Genomic DNA, 23,958 nt, shown 5'->3' with positions numbered 1-23,958 from the left:
TTATTGATGATGACCATTTTCACCTGACTGAGGTGTAATCTTAATGTCATGTTGATTTGCATATCCCTTATGGCCAAGCATTTCTTCATAGATGTTTTGGCCATTCCTACTTCTTCTTTTTGAATTGTCTATTGAGCTCATTTGCCCATTTATCCAGTGGGTTGTTGATTCTTTGTAAATTTAAGATTTTTGAGCTCTCTGTATATTTTGACTATTAATCCCTTGACAGATGTATAGCTGGCAAAGGATTTTTCTTGTTCTTATGCTGTCTCTTTGGACTTATGACTATTTCCTTTGTTTTGCAGAACAGTTTTAGTTTGATGCAGTTCAGTTTGCCAAACCCTTCTCTTAATTGCTAAGCAATTTATCCCTGCCTCCTGACTTTCCCTGCCCTTCAGTTATATTTTGATTATCTATATATTTTTGCATTCACCAGGATGTCTTATTGGAATTCAATTGCCAGCTTATATATGCTTCTTTCATTTCACAGTCTTTGCATACTATCCCAAGTATTTTGGTGTTCTTAAATTTAGTGGCAATAAATGTCCCTTCTCTAAGTGCACCATAGTTTATTTATCTGTTATCTACTAAAGGGGTCTTAGCAGGGTGCAACTTGCCAGTCCTTCCAGGTGAACTGGAAATATTCAGGTTTGGAAGTTGGGAGAGATCACTCTAGATGCATGGATTTATGCCCTCTTAGTCCCTAAACCTTTATCCATTAGGCATATGCTCAATTCCCTCGATCTCCAGGTTTATCCAAAGTCAATTATCTAAGTGAGTCTCTCCTTTTTTTTATTATTCATATGTGCACACAAGGCTTGGGTCATTTCTCCCCCCTGCCCCCACCCCCTCCCTTACCACCCACTCTGCCCCCTCCCTCTCCCCCCAACCCCCTCAATACCCAGCAGAAACTATTTTGCCCTTATTTCTAATTTTATTGTAGAGAGAGTATAAGCAATAATAGGAAGGAACAAGGGTTTTTGCTGGTTGAGATAAGGATAGCTATACAGGGAGTTGACTCACATTGATTTCCTGTGCGTGTGTGTTACCTTCTAGGTTAATTCTTTTTGATCTAACCTTTTCTCTAGTTCCTGGTCCCCTTTTCCTATTGGCCTCAGTTGCTTTTAAGGTATCTGCTTTAGTTTCTCTGCGTTAAGGGAAACAAATGCTATCTAGTTTTTTAGGTGTCTTACTTATCCTAACCCCTCCCTTGTGTGCTCTCGCTTTTATCATGTGCTCAAAGTCCAATCTCCTTGTTGTGTTTGCCCTTGATCTAATGTCCACATATGAGGGAGAACATACAATTTTTAGTCTTTTGGGCCAAGCTAACCTCACTCAGGATGATGTTCTCCAATTACATCCATTTACCGGCGAATGATAACATTTCGTTCTTCTTCATTGCTGCATAAAATTCCATTGTGTATAGATACCACATTTTCTTAATCCATTCGTCAGTGGTGGGGCATCTTGGCTGTTTCCATAACTTGGCTATTGTGAATAGTGCTGCAATAAACATGGGTGTGCAGGTGCCTCTGGAGTAACCTGTGTCACATTCCTTTGGGAACATCCCCAGGAGTGGTATCACTGGATCATATGGCAGATCTATGTTGAGATTTTTAAGAAGCCTTCAACTTTTTCTCCAGAGTGGTTGCACCAGTTTGGATTTCCACCAGAAGTGTATAGAGGTTTTTTTCCCCCACATCCTTACCAACACCTGTTCTTAGTGGTGTTTTTGATGATGGCTATTCTAACAGGGGTGAGGTGGAATCTTAGTGTGGTTTTGATTTGCATTTCTTTTATGGATAGAGATGGTGAGCATTTTTTCATGTGTTTTTTGGCCATTTGAATTTCTTCTTTTGAGAAAGGTCTGATTAGTTCAGTTGCCCATTTCTTTATTGGCTCATTGACTTAGGGAGAGTTAATTTTTTAAGTTCCCTGTATATTCTGGTTATCAACCTTTGTCTGATGTATAGCTGGCAAATATTATCTCCCACTCTGTTGCTGGACTCTTCACTTTAGAGACCATTTCTTTTGTTGTGCAGAAGATTTTTAGTTTTATGAAGTCCCATTTGTCCATTCTTTCTCTTAGCTGCTGAGCTGCTGGGGTTCTATTGAGGAAGTCCTTGCCTATACTTATTACTTCCAGAGTGTTTCCTGCTCTTTCCTGTACCAACTTCAGAGTTTTGGGTATGACATTAAGGTCCTTGATCCATTTTGAGTTGATACTAGTACAGGGTGATGAACATGGATGTAGTTTCAGTTTTTTGCAGATGGATAACCACTTTTCCCAACAACATTTGTTGAAGAGGCTGTCTTTTCTCAATAGTATATTTTTAGCACCTTTGTCAAAAATAAGGTAGGCATAGTTTTGTGGATTCATATCCGTGTCCTCTATTCTGTTCCACTGGTCTTCATGTCTGTTTTTGTGCCAGTACCATGCTGTTTTTATTGCTATTGCTTTGTAATGTAGTTTGAAGTTGGGTATTGTGATACCTCCAGCATTGCTATTTTTGTTGAGTATTGACTTGGCTGTTCACAGTCTCTTGTCTTTTCAAATGAACATTAGGGTAGATTTTTCAATTTCTGTGTTGAAAGTCATTGGGATTTTGATGGGAATTGCATTAAACATGTAGATTGCTTTTGGTAGTGTAGCTATTTTTACTATGTTGATTCTACCAATCCAGGAGCATGGGTGATCTTTCCATCTTCTGTAGTCTTCCTCGATCTCTTTCTTCAGGGGTTTGTAGTTCCCCTTGTGGAAGTCATTCACATCCTTTGTTACGTTTACTCCTAGGTATTTGATATTTTTTGAGGCTATTGTGAATGGAATTATTTTCATATATTCCTTCTCAGTTTGTTTGTTGTTGGTGTATAGAAAAGCTAATGATTTTTGTAAGTTGATTTTGTATCCTGCCACCTTGCTATAGTATTTATGTTGTCTAGGAGTTTTTGGGTAGAGTTCTTTAGGTCTTTAAGGCATAGGATCTTATCATCTGCAAATAGGGATATTTTGACAGTTTCTTTACCTATGTGTATTCCTTTTATTTCTTCTTCTTGCCTAATTGCTCGGGCTTGGAATTCCAGTACTACGTTGAATAGGAGTGGGTATAGTGGGCACCCTTGTCTCATTCCTGATTTTAGGGGAAATGGTTTCAGTTTTTCACCATTAAGTATGGTGTTGGCTGTAGGCTTATTATATATAGCCTTTACAATGTTGAGGTACATTCCTTCTACCCCTAGTTTTCTTAGGAACTTTTTTCATGAAGTGGTGTTGGATCTTATCAAAGGCTTTTTCTGCATCTATTGAGATGATCAAATGTTTTTTGTCTTTGCTTCTATTAATGTGCTGTATTATATAGATTTGTGCATGTTGAACCACCTCTGAATCTCTGAGATGAAGCCAACTTGCTCATGATGGATGAACTTTCTGATGTGTTATTGTATTTGGTTTGCCATTATTTTATTGAGAATTTTTTCATTGATGTTCATTAAGGAAATTGGACACTCTTTCGAGGTGTCTTTGTGTGGTTTTGGGATGAGGATAATATTGGCTTCACAAAATGAGTTAGGTAGTGTTCCTTCCCTTTCTATTTCATGGAACATTTTAAAGAGGGTCAGTATTAGTTCTTCTTTAAATGTCTGATAGAGTTCAGCAGAGAATCCATCAGGTCCTGAACTTTTCCTTTTTGGAGACTCTTTATTGCTGCTTCAATTTCATTTTGTGTTATAGAACTATTCAGGTGATGAATATCCTCTTGGTTCAGTTTTGGATGGTTGTAAGTATCTAGAAATCTGTCCATTTCTTCAAGATTTTCAAATTTATTAGAACATAAGTTCTCAAAGTAGTCTGTGATGATTTTATGGATTTCCATTTTTTCCCCTTTTGCAATTCTGATTTTACTGATTTGAGTTTTTTCTTTCCACATTTTAGTCAGGTTTGCCGGGGGTCTGTCAATCTTATTTAATTTTTCAAATAACCAGATTTTTGTTTCATTGATTCTTTCTATGGTTTTTTTTTTTGTTTCTATTTCATTGATTTCAGCCCATATCTTAATTATTTCTTTCCTTCTGCTTGCTTTGGGATTTGTTTGTTCTTATTTTTCTAGGAGTTTCAGCTGTAGTGTTAGGTCATTGATTTGAGATCTTTCTGTCCTTTTGATATATGCACTCATGGCTATAAACTTTCCTCTTAGGACTGCCTTTGCTGTGTCCCATAGGATCCGATAGGTCATGTTTTCAATTTCATTAACTTCCAAGAACCTTTTAATTTCCTCTCTTATTTCATCAGTGACCCATTCATTGTTGAGTAATGTGTTATTCAGCTTCCAAGTGTTTGTGTGTTTCTTACTGCTGTTTTTGTTGTTGATTTCTAGTTTTAATGCATTGTGGTCAGACAGAATGCATGGTTTTTTTTCTATTTTCTTATATTTGCTGAGGCTTACTTTGTGCCCTAAGATATGATCAATTTTGGAAAAGGTTCTATGGGCTGCTGAGAAGAATGTATATTGTGCAGAAGTTGGATGAAATATTCTGTAGACATCAGCTAGGTCCATTTGATCTATGGTGTGATTTAGTTCTAGGGTTTCTTTATTGATTTTTTGTTTGGATAACTTATCTATTGGTGATAGGAGGGTATTAAGTCTCCCATGAGCACTGTGTTGGCATTTATATAAGCTTTTAGGCCCTTCAAAGTATGATTGGCGAAATTGGGTGCATTGACAGTGGGTGCAAATAGGTTGATAATTATTTCCTTTTGGTATATTTCCCCTTTTATTACTATGGAATGTCCTTCTTTCTCTCGTTTGATCAAAGTAGGTTTGAAGTCTACTTTTTCTGAGATAAGTATTGCTACCCTGCCTGTTTTCGGGGATCATTGGCTTGGTAAATCTTCTTCCAGCCTTTCACCCTAAGCCATTGCTTGTTTCTATTAATGAGATGGGTCTCCTGTAAACAACAGATGATTTGATCTTCCTTTTTAATCCAGTTTGCCAATTGGTGTCTTTTGATGGGGGAATTAAGTCCATTAACATTAAGTGTTAGTACTGATAGGTATGTGGTGATCCCTGTCATTTAGTTTTCTTTGTTTATTAAGCGTTTGATTGTGTGTAGCTGAATCAGTGTTACTCTTTACTTTGTTGCCTTTTCTTCTCCTGTCGTTTGGTACTGCCTGCCCTTTCATGGTTTTGTTTGCTTTCATTATCTGTGTGTAGAATTCCTTGGAGAATCTTTTGTAGTTGTGCCTTGATGGTTATATATTGTTTTAGTTTCTGCTTGTTGTGGAAGACTTTTATTGTTACATCTATTTTGAATGATAGTTTTGCTATGTAGACTATCTTAAGGTTGAAATTATTTTTGTTCAGTGCCTGGAAGATCTCACCCCAATCTCTTCTTGCTTTTAATGTTTCTGTTGAGAAGTCTGCTGTGATTTTGATGGGTTTACCATTGTATGTTATTTTTTTCTCTCTTACAGCCTTCAATATTTTTTCTCTAGTCTCTGTACTTATTGTTTTAATGATAATATGTCATGGGGTAGTTCTATTTTAGTCAAGTCTGTTCGGTGCTCTGGAGGCTTCCTTCCTGTACCTGAATGGGCATAGTTTTCTCTAGATTTGGGAAATTTTCTCTTATTATTTTGTTGAATATATTGTGCATTCCTTTTGCTTGCACCTCTTCTCCTTCTTCAATGCCCATGGTTCTCAGGTTTGGTATTTTGATGGAGTCAGTGAGTTCTTGCATTTTCTTCTCATAGGTCTTGAGTTGTTTAACTAATAGTTCTTCAGTTTTTCCTTTAATTGCCATTTCATCTTCAAGTTCTGAGATTCTGTCTTCTGTTTGTTCTATTCTGCTGGAATCACCTTCCATTTTGTTTTGTATTCCTGTTTCATTCTTTTTTTCTGAGGTTTTCCATATCATGGGTTAGTTCCTGTTTAATATTGTCAATTTTTGACCTTAATTCTTTTATCTCTCTGTTTATGGTGGTCTCAGTTTCAGTTTGGCATTTATTTAGTGCTTCTATGATTTTTATTTGTTTTTGTGTTTTCTCATATTCTTTATTTCTGTTGTCTTGGAATTTCTTTAGTGCCTTCTGTACGTTTTGGTTGACCATGTCTAGTAACATCTCTATGAAGTTCTCATTAATTGCTTGTAGGATTTCTTTTTTCAGATTGTTCTTGTGGGCTTCATTGGGCTCCTTGGTATAGTTCATCTTTGTTTGTTGGAGTCTGGGTCTTGGTATCTGTTTTCTTTATTTCGCTCTAAATCCTGTAGTACTTTATTGTTTGCAGGGGAATGGTTTCCTTCCATTTTTCTTCTTCCCATATTTCCACTAAGTAACATTTCTATCCCTGAACTATGTGTAATTTAGTATTAGTTGGGTAATAGTGTTAATACTAACACAACCAAGAAAGAAGGATAAAAAAGAGAAAGAGATGGAAAGATATAAGGAATAGAGTAGAGAGGAAAAGAGAAAAAGAAAAGGTAGAGGTGGTCGATGGTCAAACAGTAGACCAGGCAGCAAATCCCTTAAAGAAGGGAAAAATATCACCAGTTCTGGAACAGTAGAATTGCAGTCTTAGTTGTTCTGATGCTAGTTCTTTAGCATCCAGACCTGTCTGTGTGTGTCTGTCAGGTAGGTTTGGAGTCTTCCTGTGGTAAGTGGATGGTGGGTGGGGTCCCACGGTCCTACAGGTGTAGGCCTTTAGCTGAGGTGAAGTAGCAGGCCTTTGGAGCGTGGGCTTGGTGTGCCTTAAGGGCGCAGGTTGGTGGAGTGGAGAATCTGCGTGTCTGTGGATCCCTGGCTTGACAGGCTTGGGGGGGCGTGATCCAGAAGAACAGAGATCTTGCATGTGTGGGTCCCTGGCTTGGCAGGCCTTAGGGGCACAGGCTTGCGGAGTGAATATTGTGCAGGGCTGTGCTGTCCTTGGGGGCATGGCCCAATGGAACAGAGATCGTGCGTGTTTGCATCTCTGGTGTGGCAGGCCTTGGGGGTATGTACCGGCAGAGCAGAGATCTTGCAGGGCTGTGCAGGCTTTGGGGGGCATAGCCAGCAAGGCAGAGATCATGCAGGGCTGGGAGGTGCGGTCCAGGGAAATGGAGCTCCTGCAGGGCTGTGTCAGCCTTGGGGTCATTGCCCAGCAGAATGGAGATCATGTATGTTTGTATCTCCAGTGTGGCAGGGCTTGGGGGTGTGGCCCAGCAGAGCAGAGATCTTGCAGGGCTGTGCAGGCCTTGGGGATATGGCTGGCAAAGCAGAGATTGTGCAGGACTGGGGAGTGTGGCCCAGTGAGGCGGAGCTCCTGCAGGGCTATGCAGGCCTTGGGAGCCTGGCTGGCAAAGCAGAGATTGTGCAGGGTGGGGAGTGCAGCCCAGTGAAACAGAGCTCCTGCAGGGCTGGGCAGGCCTGAGGGGGGGCATGGCCTGGTGGAGATCATAAATGTCTGTGGATTCCTGACCTTAAGGGCTCATCCCATGGAGATCCTGCAGGTCTGAGGAGTGGGAGTTTGTGATAGAACAGCCTTAGTTGGGCAAAAGAGCAGGGCCGGAGGATCAGCAATCCCAGGGTATATGGAGAAGCAGCTCAGCAGGCCTATGGGGCGGGGCTTAGCATGCAGTGCCTGCTATTCTTTTAGTATATGGTGGCATTGAGAGGCCTCCCAAGAGCTAGGGGCTCAGAGTGCTGATGTTTCAGCTCTCCCTGCTGCTTTACCTCAATCAAGCATATCTCCAATGCACAGGAAAGCAATGCAAGTCAACTCCCTGTGTAGCTATCCTTATCTCAATTAGCAGAAACCCTTGGTCCTTCCTATTATTGCTTATACTCTCTCTTCAACAAAATTAGAGATAAGAGCAAAATAGTTTCTGCCTGGTAGCAAGGGGGTGGGGGTGGCAGAGAGAAAGGGATAGGGTGGGGGAAGGGGGGAGAAATGACCCAAACATTGTATGCATATATGAATAAAAGAAAAAAAAAGAAGGCAAAAAAAAGCGTGTTTCCAGCTTCTTATCAAAGTCCCTGGATCACGAAGGTCAGGTCTGTGGCTGTTTTCTGGTTACCATCTTGGATCTGTACTGCATTTTTTAGACATGAACTGAAAAACCTCAGGAGAAGTTTTAGAATTGTGTTCTGCTCCTTAATCCTACCTTACCACCAATATGTTTATCTAGTATTCAGAAAAGGTAATGTACCTGGGGCTGCTCCCAAAATGGTTACAAATTACACATATTGTATAGGAGCCAGAGTGACTACCAGGAAAGACATGGACAGCCTCATGGTACTTTACTTGGTTTGAGTTTTCAGATTTGGCAGTTAATGCACAATCTGGACTCAAGATCACTATTCTGTGAAGTATGTAGAAACCAGGGCAATTTGTACCTAGTGAGCCTCACTGGTCCTTCCCACAGAGGCATGTGGCAGGTCACATGGCCTGGCTGGCAGTCTTCTTTCCTCAGTTGGGGACTGAAGCTGCCCTTCAGTGTGAAATCCCATTCCTCTTACTTCTGTATGAGCCAGAGTCCAAAAGCGTTGGCTCAAGGGAACTCTGTCCTGTCCTTCAGGTGACAAAGTTTCCCCATGGACTACATGAGGAGTTTGGGTCTACTTCTGAGCTTGTATGATAGCATCTCTGTTCTCCACCTCAGTTCACAATCATGGGTGAGTTCTGAAAAGAGGAGGACAAATCAGCAGCACACATGAATGTGGGAGCACTTTGGTTATGGGACAGCAGGAACATAGAAGACCCACTTAAAACTTCACCACAGAGATGCATGACAGCAGACGAGGTGTGTTTCAGTTGTAGATTCAGCAAATATAACACAAGCTAATCCTATACTTTGGATTTTATTCCAACCCTGACTTCCTTGCCATCCATGTACTTTAAAAAATTTTTAACACTATTTACCTTTGGAGAATTTCTTTTGGAGAATACAGTTGCTACACTTGCTTTTTTTTTGTGTATCATATTTACAGCTTTATTTTTTTCTCTTTTTAAATTATATTCATATATGCATACAATGTTTGGATCATTTCTCCCTCCTTTCCCCTGCCCCGCCCCTACCACCCACACCCTCCCTTACCCCCCCAACCCCTCGCTACCCGGCAGAAACTATTTTGCCCTTATCTCTAATTTTGTTGAACAGAGAGTATAAGCAATAATAGGAAAGACCAAGGGTTTTTGCTAGTTGTGATAAGGATAGCTATACAGGGAGTTGACTTGCATTGCTTTCCTGTGCATGTGTGTTATTGTCTAAGTTAATTCTTCTCCAATGAACATTTTCTCTAGCTCCTGGTCCCATTCTATTGGACTCAGTTGCTTTAAAGCATCTGCATTAGTTTCTCTGTGTTGAGGGCAGCAAATGTTATCTAGTTTTTTAGGTGTCTTACCTATCCTCACCCCTCCCTTGTGTGCTCTCGCTTTTATCATGTGCTCATAGTCCAATCCACTTGTTGTGTTTGCCCTTGATCTAATGTCCACATATGAGGGAGAACATACGATTTTTGGTCTTTTGAGCCAGGCTAACCTCACTCAGAATGATGTTCTCCAATTCCATCCATTTACCAGCGAATGATAACATTTCGTTCTTCTTCATGGCTGCATAAAATTCCATTGTGTATAGATACCACATTTTCTTAATCCATTCATCAGTGCTGGGGCATCTTGGCTGTTTCCATAACTTGGCTATTGTGAATAGTGCCGCAATAAACATGGATGTGTTACTCCAGGTGCCTCTGGAGTAACAGTCTTTTGGGTATATCCCCAAGAGTGGTATTGCTGGATCAAATGGTAGATCGATGTCCAGCTTTTTAAGTAGCCTCCAAATTTTTTTCCAGAGTGGTTGTACTAGTCTACATTCCCACCAACAGTGTAAGAGGGTTCCTTTTTCCCCGCATCCTCGCCAACACCTGTTGTTGGTGGTGTTGCTGATGATGGCTATTCTAACAGGGGTGAGGTGGAATCTTAGTGTGGTTTTAATTTGCATTTCCTTTATTGCTAGAGATGGTGAGCATTTTTTCATGTGTTTTCTGGCCATTTGAATTTCTTCTTTTGAGAAAGTTCTGTTTAGTTCACATGCCCATTTCTTTATTGGTTCATTAGTTTTGGGAGAATTTAGTTTTTTAAGTTCCCTGTATATTCTGGTTATCAGTCCTTTGTCTGATGTATAATTGGCAAATATTTTCTCCCACTCTGTGGGTGTTCTCTTCAGTTTAGAGACCATTTCTTTTGATGAAGCCACACAACTATGAGCAACTTATCTTTGACAAAGGAGCTAAAAATATACGATGGAGAAATAGCAGCCTCTTCAACAAAAACTGCTGGGAAAACTGGTTAGCAGTCTGCAAAAAACTGAAACTAGATCCATGTATATCACCCTATACCGAGATTAACTCAAAATGGATCAAGGATCTTAATATCAGACCCCAAACTCTTAAGTTGATACAAGAAAGAGTAGGAAATACTCTGGAGTTAGTAGGTATAGGTAAGAACTTTCTCAATGAAACCCCAGCAGCACAGCAACTAAAAGATAGCATAGATAAATGGGACCTCATAAAACTAAAAAGCTTCTGTTCATCAAAAGAAATGGTCTCTAAACTGAAGAGAACATCCATATAAATTTAATGGTAGATTTTTCAATCTCTTTGATGAATGTCATTGGGATTTTGATGGGAATTGCATTAAACATGTAGATTACTTTTGGGAGTGCAGACATTTTCACTATGTTGATTCTACCAATTCATGAGCATGGGAGATCTCTCCACTTTCTATAGTCTTCCTCAATCTCTTTCTTCAGAAGTTTATAGTTTTCCTTGTAGAGGTCTTTCACATCTTTTGTTAGGTTTATCCCTTGGTATTTGATTTTTTTGAGGCTATTGTAAATGGAATTGTTTTCATATATTATTTTTCAGTTTGTTCATTATTAGTGTATGGAAATGCTAATGATTTTTCTATGTTGATTTTATAGCCTGCTACCTTGCTATAGCTATTGATGATGTCTAGAAGCTTCTGAGTAGAGTTTTTGGGTCTTTAAGGTATAGGATCATGTCTTCTGCAAATAGGGATATTTTGACAGTTTCTTTACCTATTTGTATTCTTTTTATTCCTTCTTCTTGCCTAATTGCTCTGGCTGCGAATTCCAGTACTATGTTGAATAGGAGTGGAGATAGTGGGCATCCTTGTCTCATTCCTGATTTTAAAAGTAATGGTTTCAGTTTTTCACTGTTAAGTATAATGCTGGCTGTGGGTTTGTCATATATAGCTTTTATAATGTTGAGGTATTTTCCTTCTATTCCTAGTTTTCTTAGCACTATTATCATGAAATGTTGGATCTTATCAAAGGCTTTTTCTGCGTCTATTGAGATGATCAAGTGATTTTGTCTTTGCTTCTGTTAATGTGGTTTATTACGTTTATTGATTTTCGTATGTTGAACCACCCGTGCATTTCTGGGATGAAGCCTACTTGGTCTTGGTGAATGATCTTTTTGATGTGTTGTTGAACTTGGTTTGTCATTATTTTGTTGAGGATTTTTGCATCAATGTTCATTAAGGAGATTGGTCTATAGTTCTCCTTTTTGGAGGTGTCTTTGCCTGGTTTTGGGATAAGTGTAATACTGGCTTCATAAAATGTGTTAGGCAGTTTTCCTTCCCTTTCTATTTTGTGGAACAGTTTAAGAAGGGTTGGTATCAGTTCTTCTTTAAAGGTCTGATAGAATTCAGCAGAGAATCCATCAGGTTCTGGACTTTTCTTTTTGGGGAGACTCTTGATTGCTGCTTCAATTTCATTTTGTGTTATAGATCTATTCAGGTGATTAATTTCCTCTTGGTTCATTTTTGGATGATAATAAGTATCTAGAAATCTGTCCATTTCTTTAAGATTTTCAAATTTATTTTATTATAGGTTCTCAAAGTAGTCTCTGACGATTTCCTGGACTTCCATGGTGTTTGTTGCTATCTCTCCTTTTGCATTCTTGACTCTACTAATTTGGGGTTTTTTTCTTCTCATTTTAGTCAGGTTTTCCAGGGGTCTATCAATCTTGTTTATTTTTTCAAAGAACCAGCTTTTTGTTTCATTTATTCTTTGTATTTTTTTTTTAGTTTCTATTTTACTGATTTCAGCTTTTTAAAATTTTTTTTTATTATTTCTCTCCTTCTATTTGTTTTGGGATTTGCTTGTTCTTGTTTTTCTAGGAGTTTGAGATGTATCATTAGGTCATTGATTTGAGATTTTTTCAGTCTTTTTAATATATGCACTCATGGGTATAAACTTTCCTCTCAGGACTGCCTTTTCAGTCCCATAGGTTCCAGTAGGTTGTGTTTTCATTTTCATTGACTTCCAGGAACCTTTTAATTTCCTCTTTAATTTCATGAATGACCCATTGTTCACTAAGCAATGAGCTATTCAGTTTCCAGTTGTTTGGATGTTTTTGTCTTTATTTTTGTTGTTGAGTTCTGTTTTTATTGCATTGTGATAGAATGTATGATATGATTTCTATTTTCTTATATTTGCTGAAGCTTGCTTTGTGCCCGAGGATATGATCTGTTTTGGGGAAGGTTCCATGGGCTGCTGAGAAGAATGTATATTGTGTAGAGGTTGAATGAAATGTTCTGTAGACATCAACTTGGTGCATTTGATCTATGGTGTATTTTAAATTTAGGATTTCTTTATTGATTTTTTGTTTGGATGACCTATCTTTTGATGATAATGGGGTGTTAAAGTCTCTCATGATCACTATGTTGGAGTTAATATATGCTTTTAAGTCCTTCAGGGTATGTTTGATGAAATTGGGTGCATTGACATTGGGTGCGTATAGGTTGAAAATTTTTATTTCCTTTTGGTCTATTTTCCTTTTTGTTAGTATGGAATGTCCTTCTTTATCTTATTTGATCACTGTACATTTGAAGTCTACTTTGGAAGAGATAAGTATTGCTACTTCTGCCTGTTTTTGGGGGCTATTGGCTTCATTAATTTTTTCCAGCCTTTCATCCTAAGCCTATGCTTATTTCTGTCAGTGAGATGGGTCTCCTGTAAGCAACAAATTGTTGAATCTTCCTTTTTAATCCAGTTCATCAAACAGTTTCTTTTGATGGGGAATTAAGTCCATTAACATTAAGTGTTAGTACTGATAGGTATGTGGTGATTCTTGTCATTTAGTTGTGTTAGTTGTTTGAAGGATTGATTGTATGTACCTAATTTACGCTCTAGGTTCTTGCTTTTTCTTTTCCTGTAGTTTGGTGCTGCTTGTCCTTTCATGGTTATATTAGGTTTCACTTTCTGTGTGCAGAATCCCTTGAAGAAACTTTGAACTGGTAGCTTTGTGGTCAGATATTGTTTTAGTTTCTGCTTATCATGGAAGACTTTTATTGCTCCATCTATTTTGAATGATAGTTTTGCTGAGTAGAGTATCCTAGGGTTGAAATAATTTTCATTTGTGCCCAGAAGATTTCACCCCAAGCTCTTCTTGCTTTTAATGTTTCTTTTGAGAAGTCTGCTGTGTTTTTGATAGATTTACCTTTGTATGTTATTTGTTTTTTCTCTCTTACAGCCTTCAATATTCTTTCTCAGGTCTCTGTATTTGTTGTTTTAATTATAATATGCCATGGGGTTGTTCTATTTTGGTCAGGTCTGTTTGGTGTTCTGGAAGCCTCGTGCACCTGTATGGGCATAGATTTCTCTAGATTTGGGAAATTTTCTGTAATTATTTTGTTGAATATATTAGGCATTCCTTTTGCTTGCACCCCTATTCCTTCTTCAATGCCCATGATTCTCAGGTTTAGTCTTTTGATGGAGTCAGTGAGTTCTTCCATTTTCTTCTCACAGCTCTTGAGTTGTTTAATTAATATTTCTTCTGTTTTTCTTTTAATTACCATTTCATCTTCAAGTTCTGAGATTCTGTCTTCTGCTTGTTCTATTCTGCTGGATTGGCCATCCATTTTGTTTTGCATTTCTGTTTCATTCTTTTTTCGGAGGTTTTCCATATCCTGAGTTTCTTCCTCCTTAATATTGTCTGTTTTCACGCTGAGTTCATTTATCTCTTTATTAATCCTGTTCTTTGTTTCACTGTGGTGTTTATACAGTGCTTCTGTTCTTTCTTTTATTTGTTCTTATGCTTTCTCAAATTCTCTATTTTTGTTGTCTTGGAATATCTTGAGTGTCTCCTGTACATTTTGGTTGACCCTATCCAGTATCATCTCTATAAACTTTTCATTGATTACTTTCAGGATTTCTTCTTTCAGATTGTTCTGGTGGGCTTCATTGGGTGCTTTGGCATAGTTTATCTTCGATTTTTTGTAGTCTGGGTCTGCGTATCTGTTTTCTTCATTTCCCTCTGGTTCCTGTACTAATTTATTGCTGTGGTGAAACTGGTTTCCCTCTTTTTTCCATCTTCCCATCATTGCCTTTGCTATTGTTACTGTCCCTGTACTGTTTGCACTTAAGTATTTTCTAGCTTGTAATAATAACAATGGTGATATCTAGAATGGAAGGGTGAGAGGAGAGGGAAAGCAAAGAAGGTAAAGAAACAGGGAAAAACAAACAAACAAACAAGTAAAAAAGAAAACAAACAAACAACAACAAAAAAACCTGTGTTAAAGAAATAAACAAGGAAAGATAGTGTACTAATCAACAGTAAGCCAAACAGGCATTAGAGAGACAGGGAAAGGATTAAAGAAAATCTCCAGTTCAAATACAATAAAGTTTCAGTCTTAATAATTTTGGTGTTAGTCCCTCAGCCTCCAATCCTGAGATGGTGTCTCAGAAGTAGTTCTGTCATTGTCTCATCAATGGGGAAAAAACCTAAAAAATGAAAACAAACAAACAAACAAAAAACCACAACAAAATATCCCAAGTTCAAATGCAGTACAGTTTCGGTAAGTCTTTCAACATGAGGTTGTAGTTCAGTCGTCTCATCAAAGGAAGAGAAAAGTGGAAATAAAAAGGGTCTGGAGACAGGTCTGTGAATGTCTATCTGAGGCTGTGGCTCACCCGCCTGGTACTGTCAGCCAGGTGTTGCTGGAAGTTTTATTGATTGCAGATCTCAGAAGTGAGCTTAACATTCACCTAGCTTTATTTAGAGTTCTCCTGGGCGCGACTGCCACTGCTGCAAGGTTTCCCCTCTCCAAGCACACTGGGGGATGTGGTGCTACACCCACCTTCTCCGGCTGGTGTGTTTATTTACAGTTAATGTGGGAAGTGTCTCTTCTCCCTACTCCAGTGGCACTTTCCTCACACAGCCACTTTTACAAGCTTTCCTGCTCCAAGGTTGCTAGGTGGGTCCTGCCACTCCTGCCTTCTCTGGCCAGCTTGTTTATTTACAGTTCCATGAGGGATTGCCCCTTCCCCCCTCTTTGGCACTCAGGGAGCTCTGCTGTCTTTGTTATTTGTCTTTTTTTTGTTTCTGTTGTTTATTCTTCAGTTTGTTTTTTTCTCTTTTTTCCCTGGGTGGGCGTCAGTCTGTCCAGGGGGCTATGCTGATCTGGCCCAGGGTTGTTTGTGCAAGTATTGTGTGCTGCTTAGCTCACCTGGTGGTCTGCATCTCTTGAGCCGGTAGGAGCTAGTGTCTGGTGGCATGGGAACCCTCCTAGTTTCCCCATTTACCATGGAGTTGGGATGCTATGTGTGGGCTGGGGGTGTGGAGGAGTCAGAGTTTTTCCTCTTCTTGGTGGTTTTTCCTGTAAGGTGTGTCTCCAGCATCTCTCCAAGATTTTACTTTAGGACTTACACTTTCTGCTTCCTCCCTCTAGTCACCATCTTGGAATCTGCTACACTTGCTTTTGCTGGCCTCAACCCACAGGCACAGAGTTTGCTTATAAGTGACATTGATAAGACTTGAAAGCTTTAGATTTTCAGTCCAAAAATGGTAATGCTAGGGAGGAAAGTCAATAAGGACCCACAATAACAAGGTCTAGAATCCTGCTTCACACAGTAGACACAACAATATAGTAATTACTCACAGACATATTCTCTCTCTGAAGAATCAGAAACTAATTGAGGGACCCTGGTGTCCAAGAAAAATGTAAAACCCAATTTCCTGAAACAAGGAGAAGTATTCTGGAACCTTCTCACCAGAGCCCCTGAGCCTGTTGCAGCATCAGAGATATGGAAGAAACCCCTAACGTTCAAGTTCAGCATGGGAACAAAAGTTAGTAAATCACATATCCAGAGTCTCAAGATTGACCAATGAGTATCTCAGTAGTTGACTTCTGTCTCTATAGCCTGGGACTTCTGATAAGTCAAGATGTCTTGTCACCCACGTGACACTGGAGGTAGCAATGTGGTTAGAAGAATGTGTTGAATTTCTCCCTTGCTAAGGAGATAGAGAGACTTAAAAAAGTGACATCTCACCTTGTGCTAGGAAAAGAAATGATTGATATATGTATGCACTACCCCATCTTCTCTGTGACTTCTCCCAAATTTCACATATCTGTGACTGTTCCTGAAACTCTTACGTGTTCATAAGAGTGTAGTTACCCAAGGGGGTAAAAGCAACCAATGTCTTGTCCTGTAGTTTCTAAAGCTTGTACAGTGACCAAAAATGGAGCAAGCAGACAAAATCATCAAAAATGCCTTTTTCTCCCATTCAGGATATGACTGGGCAAATTCACCTGAAATCACTTGCCACACTGATTGATGGGCTTTGCTTCTGTAAGAGGCTGGTCCATGAAGACAGGAAGAAAAGGTTCAAACACTATAGCAATGCAAAGGAAATTTTAAAATTCAGGAAAAAATAGTCCAAATAAAGGAATGAGATACATCTCCAAAAATCAATTATCATGAAAAAAATAAGTATAAATATCTGAATATTTTAAATGATTCTCTTGCAGGTATTGACCTATAATAAGAGAGACCACTGCTTACAAATGGATAATTTCAACTAAAAGTAGAAATATTTTTAATCCAAAAATTAAATAATTGAATGGAAAAATCTTAAGAGCAAGTCCATAACAGAGCAGGTTGAGCAGAAAGAAAAATTCAATGCACTTGAAAACTGTTCATGAGAAACTATCTATTCAAAGTACCAAAAAGAAAAAAGAATGAAAATGAGTGAAGAAAGACAAAGTAACATGGGGAATACTGATGAGAGAGAGAGAGAGAGAGAGAGAGAGAGAGAGAGAGAGAGAGAGAGAGAGATTGAGAAACCTGAAAGCTGTTCCAGAAGAAGTAATAACTGAACACTTTCTAAGTCAGATGGTCTTCCCCCCACATATCTTACCCTGGCTTTCTTATCCCCACCTAATATAGTAATGAGTTTCTGTATGGTATGCTAATGCATACACACAATATACTTTGATCTTGCTCACTCCACATCACTCTCTCCTGTCACTGTCCCATTCCTGCTGGTTGTCAACCCTAAAAAGTCCTTCCTTTAATATTTACCTTATACATGTCTTTAAAAAATTTTTTATTTTATTCATATGTGCATAAAATGTTTGGGTCATTTCTCCCCCCTTCCCCAACCCCCTCCCTTACCTCCTGACCCCCTCACTACCTGGCAGAAACTATTCTGCCTTTATCTCTAATTTTGTTGAAGAGAGAGTATAAGCAATAGTAGGAAGGAACAAGGGTTTTTGAAGCTGAGATAAGGATAGCTATAAAGGGAGTTGACTCAAATTGATTTCCTGTGCATGAATGTTACCTTCTAACTTAATTCTTTTTGATCTAACCTTTTCTCTAGTTCCTGGTCCCCTTCTCCTATTGGCCTCAGTTACTTTAAAGTATCTGCTTTAGTTTCTCTGCTTTGAGGGCAAGAAATGCTGTCTAGTTTTTTAGGTGTCTTACCTATCCTCATATCTCCCTTGTGTGCTCTCGCTTTTACCTTGTGATCAAAGTCTATCACCTTGTTGTGTTTGCCCTTGATCTAATGTCCACATATGAGGGAGAACATATGATTTTTGGTCTTTTGGGCCATGCTAACCTCACTCAGAATGATGTTCTCCAATTCCATCCATTTACCAGCGAATGATAACATTTCGTTCTTCTTCGTGGCTGCATAAAATTCCATTGTGTATAGATACTACATTTTCTTTTTTTTTTCTTTTTCTTTTATTATTCATATGTGCATACAAGGCTTGGTTCATTTCTCCCCCCTGCCCCCACCCCCTCCCTTACCACCCACTCCGCCCCCTCCCTCTCCCACCCACCCCCTCAATACCCAGCAGAAACTATTTTGCCCTTATTTCTAATTTTGTTGTAGAGAGAGTATAAGCAATAACAGGAAGGGACAAGGGTTTTTGCTGGTTGAGATAAGGTTAGCTATACAGGGCATTGACTCACATTGATTTCCTGTGCATGGGTGTTACTTTCTAGGTTAATTCTTTTTGATCTAACCTTTTCTCTAGTACCTGTTCCCCTTTTCCTATTGGCCTCAGTTGCTTTTAAGGTATCTGCTTTAGTTTCTCTGCTTTAAGGGCAACAAATGCTAGCTAATTTTTTAGGTGTCTTACCTATCCTCACCCCTCCCTTGTGTTCTCTCGCTTTTAACATGTGCTCATAGTCTAATCCCATTGTTGTGTTTGCCCTTGATCTAATGTCCACATATGAGGGAGAACATATGATTTTTGGTCTTTTGGGTCAGGCTAACCTCACTCAGAATGATGTTCTCCAATTCCATCCATTTACCAGCGAATGATAACATTTCGTTCTTCTTCATGGCTGCATAGAATTCCATTGTGTATAGATACCACATTTTCTTAATCCACTCATCAGTGGTGGGGCATCTTGGCTGTTTCCATAACTTGGCTATTGTGAATAGTGCTGCAATAAACATGGGTGTGCAGGTGCCTCTGGAGTAACCTGTGTCACAGTCTTTTGGGTATATCCTCAAGAGCGGTATTGCTGGATCAAATGGTAGATCGATGTCCAGCTTTTTAAGTAGCCTCCAAATTTTTTTCCAGAGTGGTTGTACTAGTCTACAACACCAACAGTGTATGAGGGTTCCTTTTCCCCCGCATTCTCGCCAACAGCTGTTGTTGTTGGTGTTGCTGATGATGGCTATTCTAACAGGGGTGAGGTGGAATCTTAGCGGATACCACATTTTCTTAATCCATTAGTCAGTGGTGGGGCATCTTGGCCCAAAAGACCAAAAATAGTATGTTCTCCCTCATATGTGGACATTAGATCAAGGGCAAACACAACAATGGGATTGGACTTTGAGCACATGATAGAAGTGAGAGCACACTAGGGAGGGGTGAGGATAGGTAAGACACCTAAAAAACTAGCTAGCATTTGTTGCCTGCAATGCAGAGAAGCTAAAGCAGATACCTTAAAAGCAACTGAGGCCAATAGGAAAAGGGGACCAAGAACTAGAGAAAAGGCTAGATAAAAAAGAATTAACCTAGAAGGTAACACACATGCACAGGAAATTAATGTGAGTCAACTACCTGTATAGCTATATTTATCTCAACCTGCAAAAACACTTGTTTCTTCCTATTATTGCTTATACTCTCTCTTCAACAAAATTGGAGATAAGGGCAAAATTGTTTCTGCCAGGTATTGAGGGGGTCGGGGGGAGAGGGAGAGGGCGGAGTGGGTTTTAAGGGAAGGGGTGAGAAATGACCCAAGCCTTGTATGCACATATGAATAATATAACAATAAAAAAAGAAGGAAATGTGTCATGCATTTTTCCTTCCCTTTCTATTTCATGGAATAATTTAAGTAGGGTTGGTATCAGTTCTTTAAAAGTCTGATAGAGTTCAGCAGAGAATCCATCAGGTCCTGGTCTTTTCTTTTTTGGGAGACTCTTGATTGCTGCCTCAGTTTCACTTTGTGTAATAGATCTATTCATGTGATTAAGATCCTCTTGCTTCAGTTTTTGATGACCATATGAATCTAGAAATATATCCATTTCTTTAATATTTTTGAATTTATTTGAATATATGTTTTCAAAGTAGTATCTGATGATTTCCTGGACTTCCGTGGTGTTTGTTGTTATCTCCCCTTTTGCATTCCTGATTATACTAATTTGGGTTTTTTCTCTCCTCATTTTAGTCAGGTTTGCCAGGGGTCTGTTGATCTTGTTTATTTTTTGACAGAACCAAGTTTTTGTTTCATTAATTCTTTGTATCGCTTTTTGGCTTCTATTTCAATTGATTTCAGCTCTTATTTTTATTATCTCTCCTCTTTGTTTTGGGATTGCTTGTTCTTATTCTTCTAGGTGTTTGAGATGTATCATTAGGTCATTGATTTGGGATCTTTCAGTCTTTTTATATATGCACTCGTGGCTATAAACTTTCCTCTCAAGACTGCCTTTGCTGTATCCCATAGGTTCCAGTAGGTTGTGCTTTCATTTTCATTGACTTCCAGGAACTTTTTAATTTCCTCTTTTATTTCATCAATGACCCATTGTTTATTAAGTAATGAGGTATTCAGTTTCCAGCTATTTGCATGTTTTTTGTCTTTACTTTTGTTGTTGAGTTCTAGTTTTATTGCATTGTGATCAGATAGAATGCACAGTATAATTTCTATTTTCTTATTTTGCTGAGGCTTGCTTTGTGCCCTAGGATATGATCTGCTTTGGAGAAGGTTCCATGGGCTGCTGAGAAGAATGTATATTGTGTAGAAGTTGGATGAAATGTTCTGTAGACATCTACTAGGTCCATTTGATCTATTGCATATTTTAGATCTTGGATTTCTTTTTTGATTTTTTTGTTTGGATGACCTATCTATTGATGATAATGGGGTGTTAAAGTCTCCCACAACCACTGTGTTGGAGTTAATATATGCTTTTAAGTCCTTCAGGGTATGTTTGATGAAATTGGGTGCATTGACGTTGGGTACATATAGGTTGTTAATTGTTATTTCCTTTTGGTCTATTTCCCCTTTTATTAGTATGGAATGTCCTTTATATCATTTGAAAATCAATAGACCTATAATAGTTGATTAAAGTTCTGTTTTTGGGAATACAAATATATATTGAAGAACAAATGTTTTCTAAATGTTGCTTTTTTCATAGATGTTTATAATTTCAATAATTTTTTCTTCTTTTTTACATTATTGTTGTACTGAGGCAGTGCATTGTGCTATTTACAAAAGTTCTTAAAATATATCATAATTGAATTCACCCCCTCCATCATTTTCCTTTACCCACCATTCCACCTTGGAATAGTATCAAGATGTCTCATTTTTGCATTTTCATACATGAGTAGATACTAGTTCCATGATATTCAACCTCCTTTCCCCTTTCCTTATATCCTTCTTCTTCCTACTGGTACCAAGTCCCAGACAAGATTTTTTATCTTCCTGTTCTTTGCTTTTGATAAAAGATATATTTTTGTTTTAGATAGCTCTACAGGGAATTTTCTTGTGACATTTCCATAAATTCCTAAGCAGTGACCAACAGTACATTCAAGACAATTGAAAGGAAGCCATAATGTCATTTTCAGCCTATCATTCAGAGGATTCAAAACATCAATAACATCATTACAACAGAACTCATGCCTTCCCATATGCCAAGTCATGTTTTAAGTGTTTTCAAAGGTAAATGTTTGGTAGTTTCACCTATCATGATGAAAAATGACTAACTTTTGCAATAAATAATATCCTTCATAGAAACATAGGTGGTGAAAAGGCCACATTCTGTGCAGGAAGCGTTAATGTACATATTCATGATTTTCAAAAATTGAATTAAATACATTGGATTTTGATTCAAATTTACATTGGTATTCAAATAATCATTGTGTCATAAGTTTCAAATTCCATGATGTTGTTACTCCTTGTCTTATTCCCCACAGAGCCTGTGAGATCCACTTACTTGAGATCTTTAGGGCATTGAGTGAACTGACTAAGTTACCATTTACACTCCCACAGACTAACTCTTACAACCTAGCATAGGTAATGCACACTCACTTCTTGCTCCAGGCTTATAGTTGCAAAATGACTTTGCCATTTGGAAAGATCATGATATCTGACCCTGCTTCCTTCATCTTTTGCATCAAATCTTGGCACAAACAGAAGATCCTGTTATATGTCGGTTCCTTTTCTGTGTTATATCCAAGGAGCACATTTGACTCTAAGTTAAAGACAATAGCTTCTAGTTGTATGCAACTCCTACCTATACAGTTCCTAATGCTGGAAGAAAGACCTTGTACCCATTAGTACATAACCTAGAGTTTGAAGACCCTTCATATATCTGGAAATTGACTTCATAAAATATCTGCCTTTGGTTGGGTCACCCCACCACCCAGAACCCATACATATTCTCTGCATGGCTAGCGGCCCCATTTCTAGGTAAGCTGGAAGCATTTTCATAATGATACATTTTGTCTCAGTGACATAATTCTTACGTTTATGTTGAAAATAACTTCAAACTCACAGAAACATTGCAATGCCGTGTAGAGAAGGGGAGCTCTTGTACATGCTTACCTGCTTCCATTTATTATGGACATCTTTCTCCTTTGGTTTTAGTAATGCAGTTTCCTTGGTTCATGTCCACTCCACAAAGACTAAATAAAGGGTCTCAGTTTAGAGGAAAATTGTTCCAACAAGTGTGCAAGCATGAAAATCAAATGACAACTATATATTTCAACCAGTCTCAGAGTTTCAGAATGTTAATTATGGAAGTGAAACAAAAAGAATTTGCAAGAACACTTGAAATTCTCTCAAGTCCTGGCAATATCATTATGCACATTCAGGCTACATTTTGATTTGTGAAATCATCATGAACTCAAGAGAAATTCAGTACGATCTCCAGTAGTTTTCTTTACCGTGGAGGAAATGCCTGAATACTGAAGAATCCCTTTGCATCCTACATCCCTTGTCATCAGGAGTCAAATCTCCCAGACAAGCACAAGGCTCCTGTCAATATATCTGGCCTACTCAGGAACATATCTTACCTAAAGAGATTTCAAAGAGGAGACTGGTTTGTGAAAATGTAACCCTAGCTTTGTTAACTATTCTTCACCATCCTAAAGACATTGCTGGGCCATGGTTGAGGTGTATGCAGTTCATTGTGAGACCAAACACACTGTGAATCTCAGATGCAAGGACAAGAAATCACAAATATGAAGAGGATGCGCCAGACATTGAGTATTTGAGGGCTTAGCAAAAATAGTGTAGAAAGATGAGTGCACGCTTTTTCATGATTATGATATATGGGAATGAGCACTTGCAACAGGTTGAAACAAACTAGCAATGAGCCCCAGAAGAACAGGGGAGAGGCAGAACAAATGAGGTCAGGATGTTTGACATAGACCAGGAAACTGTTGTGTTGACATTCACTTGGATACTTGAGAGTATTTATCTTTCTTAATTTTATAGCTCATGGCCAGGAATCAACTGTCCTTTCAATTAAGGGGATAAGAGAATCCTTTGTTGACTCTGGCTATTGGCATGTACTAGTTACTATAACCATTTAATCCTATAAGTACACATATCTTCACATCTTCACCCTTATCCTCCCAATTGTAGATATGCCCACAAATTACACTGGACATCAAGACATGATTCCTTCACGCTCATCCCAGTTTGCCTTCATACATAGGTATTTCTCTGTACAGCTTATATGAAGCTTTGTTGGTCCTTTTATTATACTATATTTTTGTTTATCAAGATGAAAGAAACAAAAATACTGCCTATTCATGTTTCTGTAAGTCAAACAGTTTCCAACTGGACAATAAATAAGGCAAAGTCTGTGTGGATTATATTCACTCTCTTCCATTGGTTCCATATGTTCTTATTTCCAGAGTTCGTGTTTCCTATTCAAATCCCTATTCCTAAAACTAAGGGCCTGTGAGTTTCACATCTTAGACGCTTTTGCAAACTAGTTCATGGTAGTTTCTCCATAAAAGGCACTAGGGGGAGAGGGATATTGAAAGATGGCAGGAGGTAATAAGCTGAGTTTTCTTGGCTTCTACTTCACTTTGTCAGTTGTTGTGAAGAAGCACATGCAATAGCTCACAAGTCAGGAAAGGTAGTGACATAGCCATGGTTATTGTGGATGGGCTCCTGGATACTTGCTAAGTCAGCTCACTTTCCAGA

General features: G+C 38.6%; 1 long non-coding RNA gene across 1 annotated transcript in view; it reads left to right on the top strand.

Annotated features, from left to right (window-relative positions):
- LOC141413841 (uncharacterized) overlaps nucleotides 1–23,958 on the top strand; it is a 45,805-nt gene that overhangs the window by 6,693 nt on the left and 15,154 nt on the right. The window lies entirely within an intron of this gene.

The sequence above is a fragment of the Castor canadensis genome, chromosome 1 (assembly GCF_047511655.1).
Source record: "Castor canadensis chromosome 1, mCasCan1.hap1v2, whole genome shotgun sequence".
Classification (NCBI taxonomy): Eukaryota; Metazoa; Chordata; class Mammalia; order Rodentia; family Castoridae; genus Castor; species Castor canadensis.
The sequence above is the reverse complement of the archived record's forward strand: the minus strand, read 5'-3'. Positions and strand labels throughout refer to the sequence as shown.